Source organism: Manis javanica, chromosome 12 (genome assembly GCF_040802235.1).
Source record: "Manis javanica isolate MJ-LG chromosome 12, MJ_LKY, whole genome shotgun sequence".
Taxonomy (NCBI): Eukaryota; Metazoa; Chordata; class Mammalia; order Pholidota; family Manidae; genus Manis; species Manis javanica.
In genome coordinates this window covers 96,813,773-96,821,952 of record NC_133167.1, presented here as the reverse complement: position 1 = coordinate 96,821,952, position 8,180 = coordinate 96,813,773, and the positions used below count along the sequence as shown (strand labels likewise).

General features: G+C 35.8%; 1 pseudogene; it reads left to right on the top strand.

Moving 5' to 3' along the window:
* The first annotated feature begins 4,960 nt into the window (after positions 1–4,960).
* On the top strand, positions 4,961–5,061 carry LOC118968252 (U6 spliceosomal RNA; annotated as a pseudogene).
* Positions 5,062–8,180: the final 3,119 nt, after the last annotated feature.

The window sequence follows — 8,180 nt, the reverse complement described above, 5'->3', positions numbered from 1 at the left end:
CAACATCTTGTCAAATTTAATGTTTTTGTATGCATTAGGTGTATTGAATATGCTATAACAAATATATTACCAATGAAAATAACCTCTGCCCCTACTCAGGCTGCTTGAACATCATGGAGTACATGCTCCATAAACTGTGCAGTTTTATTTGCTCTCTGGCTTTAACTATAATCTCTATACCAAAGAATCCTGAAGCCATTATTTTTATTGAGATATTTATCTTTCATTTCTGTTTTCTCCATTCATGTCTAAATTATCTTCCATTTTAAGTTCAGCACTCTCTTACATCAGGTGTGCATGTAAGTGTGCATGCATACACGCCACCACTCTCTGAGTTGGGCATTAGCATCACCCCTTAGTCTCTTCTTCATGCCTCTTCTCCATTTGGTCACTCATTCCCACTGAGTCTGTTTCTACAGTCATCATTCTTTCCTTTACTCCTCTTCACTGCTTTCTTGTCTGGACTATTTTATTTGCTTTGCAACTTCTCTTCTAATCCACATTTCCATCACTTCCCAGTTATCCTACTTCTTCATGTTGCTATTCGAATTATGTTTTGATAATTGAACTTCTAAACCTACCTCAACAGCTTCACCTCTGTACTTGCCACCACTTTGTTACTCCAGAAAAAATTAATAATAGAACAGAGCCCAGCACATAGTAGACACTCCATATGTGATTGTTGATGAATGAGAAAACATCATTTAGGTGTTAAGCAATATAGCAATATTTGTTAGCAATATAAAAATAATATAAATAACAATAGCAATGTAAAACAAATAGCAATCTAAAGTAAACTTTTTTCCCCAGACTGACATAAATGTGTGAATTCTGTAGTGATGCAGTGGTCTAATTCATTGGCTCTCAGACTTTAGTATCAGAATTACCCAGTGGGATAATCAAAACCCAGATTTCCAGGTTGCACTCTCAAGTTTCTGATTCAGTGGGTCTGGGATGGGGCCCAAGGCAAGGTCCGAAAATGGGGATGCTTCTGGTCTGGGGACCACACTTTAAAGATCTACTGATCTAGTTAATACCACTTACATTGTTAACTAAACTGAAAGTCATTAAGTATCTTTTTGTTGTTGTTCCTCTATGCATTCAGTTAAAGAGCCTGGTCTTGTTTATGGCTCCTATATGCCATCTACACAATTTCTGCTGTTATCTTCAAGTTTTTCAACCCTCCTGTGATGGTTAGTTTTATGTGTCAACTTAGTGAGGCAACAGTATCCAGGTATTTGGTCAAACACCAGTCTAGATGTCTCTGTGAAGGTCTTTTAAACATGAGATTAACACTTAATTGAGTAGATTTTGAGTGAAGCAGATTACCCTCCCTAATGTGGATGGGCCTCATTCAATCAGTTGAAGGCCTTAAGAGAAAAAGACAGAGGTCCTCTTAGGAAGAGGGAATCCTGCCAACGATCACCTTTGCGCTCCAAGTGCAACATCAGCTCTCCTGTAAATCTCTAGCCTGCTGGCTCGCCCTGCAAATTTTAAACTTGTCAGTGTCCACAATTGTGTGAGCCCATTTGCCTAAACTGTCTCTCTTCCTTCGTCCCTCCTGCCCTCCCTCCTTCTCTCTCTCTCTTTCTGTACATGTATGTATGTATCTTACTGGTTCTGTCTCTCTGGAGAACCCTGACTAATATACCTCCCTGTGTGCTTAATCACTGCACATAGCCACAGGATTGGAAAGCACCCGGTATCTGCTCTCAGTCTTTTGCCAGGTCTGTATAAAGTGGGTTGATATCTTAAGAACAGTAAGTTCTTCACTGTTTCAGAGATATAAGTACTAAGATAACAAACCACTCTTCAAATGTAAATTATAGCATTCATATCAGTCCTAAAATTTCTAAGCTTTGTTTAGACTAACCAGTCCTACTGAATTTTTATGATTTAGCTTTGTAGAAAAATACTAAGCTAATGAATAGAATATAGAAAGAGCTTTTTCTTTTTTTCTATTCAAGAGCCAACATTTTTCAGTAGCAGGTTAAGATCAATTAGGAAAAAATAATACTAAAGATCTTTACAATGATTAATAAAATAGGGATACCGATTTTGAATTTAGGGGTATCATTCTAGCACCCAATATCTTTAAAGGAATGTAATTGTGTCTTTGTGTTGGCTTTATAAATAGGTAGTATTTCAAAGAGAATTTGAGTCCCACAGATATAAAATGGGAAAGCACTGAAAACATGTTCCTATCTCAGGCTTCTTGGTTCATTGTAAGAAAATTATTTTCTCTTTTCCCCTGAGTTGTAGGTACTTCATTGGCATAATTATATTTTAGTGGAAAGAAGGGAGCAGCAATGGGACAACATTCTGTACAATTTCACACTAAGGAACATGATCATTTTGTGCATATGTTTCTCTATCTTAAACTAACAGGAATGTAAGGATTACACAAAATAATTGCATAAATGGTTATTTCCTGCCAATATAAAATGTCACTGAACACAATGGTAAGGTCTTTCTCCAAATCACTGCTGACATTTTGGTCTGACCTGTGAAAGTAAATCACATAAGCTACTTAAAGTTGGAATAATATTCTTTGGAGATTAAAATGATGAAAGCTTTAAAGCTAGTCTGATTCCAGAATTTGATTTCCAGTTGTGTCTTTGGGTGTAGTGAGGTGAATTTTGGGAAACTGTTCTCTTGGTTGATGTTCAAATACTTTTTTTGCAGTTCAGCCCAGTTTAGCTACTGTCATATATTTTAATAGTGGTCAGGTAATAAGTTCTAAGAAAACATGATCCTTTAGCACTGTTTTCCTATTTATTAGTAATGAGGCCATGTGGAGTAGAGGCTAAGAGCACAGATTTTGAACAAAGAGAAGAATGGGTTCAAATTCCAGCTTAATTAGCTCCTGGACAACAGCTACGAATAGACATTGTGAGAATCGTCTCAGATAAGATGATGCACACAAGCTGCCTAGTAAGGTACTGGTCGCTACTGTGTCATTTAGGAGGTAAACAGTTTCCAGTTCAGTGTCTCCCAGGCATTCCCAATTTAACACACCCAGTGCTGGACTCTTGAACTCCACCTCCACAAATCTCTCCATCTCACCTGATGGCAAGTCCATCTTTCTAAATCCTTAGGCCTTCCTTTTCTTTTTATAACCCACATAAATCCTTGAGGAAAACCTTTGGATCTACCTCCAAAATATTCCAAGAATATAATAATTTTTTCCTGCTTCTCACTTACTACCATTTTGTTTCAGGCCATCATGATCTTTCCTCTGGGCGACTGCGACAGCCTGCTGTCTTGTCTCTGTGCTTTTACTCTTTATGCACTAGAGTTTATTTTCAACAAAACCACCATAGTGGTTTTTCAAATGAACAGTGGATCATGTCACACTTGCTTTTAAAGCTCAGATGGTTCTGCATTTCCCTCAGGGTAAACTCCCAAGGCCCTAAATGGCACACATGGCTGTGTTTTGGCTCAGACTTTATCACCTGCCTTAGCCTTCTGTGACCTGATGCCCATCTCCTCTCCCTTCACACTTTCTCTGTGGGCTCATCCCCTCCCTTCCTTTAACCTGTGCTCACATGTCCCGTTCTCAGGTAGGTCTGCCCTGACTCTGGCACTCTCAATTCCTCTGACCTTGGTATACTTCTCCATATGATTTACTGCTTTTTAATGCATCTGATAATGTATTACTTATCATGTTTGTTATTTATTGTGTTTATCGTGTTTATTGTTTCTCTCTTCGCTAAAATATAAAGCCCACCATGGCAGGGTTTTTTTTCACTTTTTTTGGATGTATATACTCAATACCCAGAACAGTGCCTGATACCTAGTAAGCTGATACATAATCATTCATGCATAATCAGTATCATGATGACTCATCAATTTAAAGATTCACAGAAGAATTTCGTTTTGGAGTATAACTTGTTTAAGGAATATAGTAAGTAACTTACAAAGTCAAGATTTGATTTCAGGTTTTCTGATGCCATTCCCCTTCCTCTTCCTCCATTTACTACGCTTTCCTTGCAAAGGTAACAGGAAGTCATATCTGAATTTGGATGAAAGAGCAATATGAATTTGTCTGTGCTTTAGGATGAGCCACGTGGGGAAAGTGTATAACAATACTAGAGAGGAAAGAGACTTTACAATTTTACTACATTTCTGATGCTAGTGATAAAAAGAAACTGATTATGTGAAAGAGTTTTTGGGGTAGAATCTACAGGACTTGAGGGGCTAGAAAGAGAATTGAAAGATGACTCCAAAAATTTAAGCCTGAATAGTTGGACAGTGGAGCTACCAAAAATGTTTTCATTTTCTAGAGGATCAGAAAATAAGTTCAGTCAATGGGAGTAAGTAATGTCATTGCTTAGAAGTTAGAGTGATTAGTTAGAAAGATATAAGCACCTCTGTGCTGTCTGTACTATAATGGTCCATTTTGAAGTTTTCTAATACTGTAGCAGCATTAATCATTGCAATGCTCCTGTTGATTAAGATAAGCTCCAAAGTACAAGGGGAAAAGCAGTTGATAATCCTTTCTTACAACAAAGTAGTGTGCTCAACATAGAAGTGGAAATTGTGGTAGCTAAGTGCACATATGATTTTCTGGTAGGTGATATCATTTTGGGGAACACTTTATTAAATTTTCTTATATTGATTTACATCAAGCCTTTATTGTTTGTTTTTTATTTTGCCCTTATAACTGGTAATTCAAACCATGAAACTTGGTTAGTTAATATGCTATAGCTATATTTTAAAAACTTATATTATGGAAAGTCAAGAAAAAGTACAGTGAACCCCATACACTTACAATTTGGCTTCAACAATTATCAGGTCTTAGTAGTATTGTTTCATTTATCCCCATCCACTTCCTCTCCTCAACTGAGTAATTTTGAATTGCATTCCACACATCATGTATTTTGTCCATAAATATTCAGAAAATATTTATTAAAGATCCACAATACCTTTAAACATATAAAAATGAGTAATTTCTTGTGCTTGCTTTGGCAACCTTATATTAAAATTGGAACAGTACAGAGATTAACATGGCCCCTGCCCAAGGATGACATGCAAATTTGTGAAGCATTCTGCATCTTAAAAAAAATTTAAGAAGAGTAATTCCTTAACATCAGTAAATACTGAATTTTCTCATTGTTCTAATAAGCATTTATTCAAATATCATTGAGTACCTCCATTTAAAGCTAACATTTAGCTTCTTATTCCATGTTGTATTTTGACAATCTTTGTAAGGTGATTTTCAAAGTGAATTATTTTTCACGTAACCAGTATTTGCCCTCAAATAGCGTATGGTATATTGAACTCAAGAAAAGAAGGGATTTTTGTTTTCTATTAAGCTATAATTTTCTTCTATTGGTTTGATTTTTTTGATTTTATTTATTGTTTTAGTTACTATATTTTTATAATGCTTTAACTTTGGCTAACTTCCCTACTTCTCTTCTTGTAAAGAACAGTTTAAATTATTTCAGATATATACATTTATGGTATGAGCTCCACTGATATTTTGTGCTGTTAGCATTATAGTAAGATGGTAAATTACTTTTTCACGAATCCATTTCTTTTTCACTAATCAGTTTTCCCAAATTAGTATGTCTTTTTATTTAATTCTTCTGTATCATCTATATGATTTTGTTGTTTTCTTCATCTAATTTAAGCTTCTATAAATAAATATATGTATATATATAGATATCTACAATGACTTTACATATTTGTTATGAACAGGAACTGTTTTCCATCAAATTAAAATTAATGGGAAGTTTTAAAAAGAATTCTTTTTGCATATTTATAGCAAAAATTATGCAATAATTATAAAATTATGAAACTGTGAAGTCTGGATGTGTTTAACATAAAGGTAAAATTATTCTGACACTTGCTAAAATGATATGGAAAACTTTATTCAAGACTTTTGCAGTAAGGAAGGGACTTTTGCAATAGGGGAGAGAGACGGGATTCAACTCTGAAGTCAAGGATGAGTGGGGATTTATAGTCAACAAGCAGACTGAGAGGGTCAGTGGATGAAAAATGATTAAGGGGAGGCACCAAAGCCAGAGGGATTCTTGCTAGACTCGCCTAACAGAATTCTTGCACCCCAGAATTCATGGACCCCATCGGCAAAGAGTGGGAATGAGGAATTTGAAAGGATATCAAGGTTGGAGAGATTCTCCCTAAACTGATTTAGCAGGATTCTTTGTAAAGGCAGGCCAAGCGCAAGGTCTGGGCAAGTAGAAGGCTCAGAGGAGCCCGAGGAAAGTTTGGTTAAGGAAGGAGTCTTTGTCATTAGCTTCTTTTCTCTTTCTCTCTCACATTGTTTCTGGTTTTCTGCATTTTATTGGAAATTGAAGTTTCATCTTAGCTTTCAACTATAAGTCTCTCTTTATCTTGGTAAATTTATTTTCCTAAAATGACCACTTATTTTTTTTTTGTGGTGAATTAGTAGAATAAAGACCTTTGATGGACTTCACCTTCTATTATTCACTCCTCTATATAGTCTTTCCCACGCTGACTATGGGTTTGTCATGTGACTTGCTCTGTCCAGTGGGACATCGGCAAGGGTCATGCAAGCAGAGGCTTGATGAGAAATTATGAACTGGGGCTGAGCCATTGGAAGTTTGCTGCCATCTGGCAAGGAAGCTCAGTCTAGCATCCTTGAGGATGAAAGATTACATGGAGAGAAAGGCACAGGCCTCAACCTACCCTCCAAGTAAATGTAACCAGATGAGTGAACCCAGGGAAAACCAGCAGAATTGCCCAAATGATTAAATCTTGAGAAATAATAAATCGATGATCATGTAAACCACTAAGTTTTGAAGCATTGCATATCAATAGGTAATTCAGTTTGCATTCATCGGTAATGTTACACTGTTTATTAAGATATTATTACTATTATAAAGGTATTTCAAAAATGAGGAATGCATTAAAATTCTTTGACTCCTATCAGGATAACTTCTATATTAATCTATTCCTGTAATAATTTAAAAAATCTATATTCATGGGTGCTTTTGTGTTATACCTTTCTTCTTTGTATTACCTTTGGAAAAAAATCAAGTAACATTTCTTGTGTTCTATTTGTATAAATCAGATAATCTTCTGGATTATAATATTTTTGACCACTCCTTTCCAGTAGAACATTCTACCGTGATGGACATGTTTTATACTCTGTTCTATCCATAAGGTAGCCACTAGCCATATGTGGCTATTGAGTATTTGAAATGTGGCTAGTGAAACTGAGAAGCTGAATTTCTAATTCAATTTTATTTCAATTTTTAAATTGAAATTTGAATAACCACATGTGGCTAGTGGCCAACATATTGGAAAGTGCAGTTTTATTCTCTATTTGGTGTGATTCCCATACCAGTGGCATTAATACCACCTGGTACATTGTTAGAAATGCAAAGATTAGCAGGTTCCACTCCAGACTTACTGAATTGGAACCTGCATTTTAGCATGATTCACCATTCATATTTGAGATATATATTAAAGTTTGCAAATCACTACTGTATCGGGTATCCCTTCTGTACTAATTGATGATATTATTTTAATAGGCATGATGAATATCATTCCTTTAGAAAAGCATTCTTTGCATCACTGTAGTCATTGCAGTTAGTCTAGTAAATCAGACAGGTATGATCCTTGCACTGTGGGTGCGTGCAGTCTAGCAGGGAAAGGTAACCTGTATCATTCTTGAACGGACATAATTATGTTGAGGAGAAATATTCCTCCTTAGCTTATTGTTTTTTTATCTGAGACAACATAAAATTTTAATTTATTTCTATATGATAGTCCTTTAACTAATAAAAGACAGTTATAATTTAAAAGTTTTCAACTTTGATGTTTTTCACAGATCAGTGAGAGGATTCCACCGAGCCTACTTGATTTTTACAGTATCCTTTAGAGTAGTTTTTCTCAAACTTTGCTCCACCAGTCAGTCATCTGCATGGTATTAAAAATGAGGATTCCTTGGCTCCAATCCATACCTATTCAGTCAGAACAGGTAAAATCTTTAGGTAATTCTCATGCAAACTAAAATTTGAGAGCCACGCAGATGGGAAGAGACTAGAAAAACATTGTTTAGAGCATTCTAAAGTATGTCCCAATAGTTTGTAAACAGCTGGTTGATGCACATGTGCACACGTTTGAGTCACCCTTTATTCCTGCTAAGACATGATTTCTGCACCCTTGCCATCCTCAAAACCTTCCTC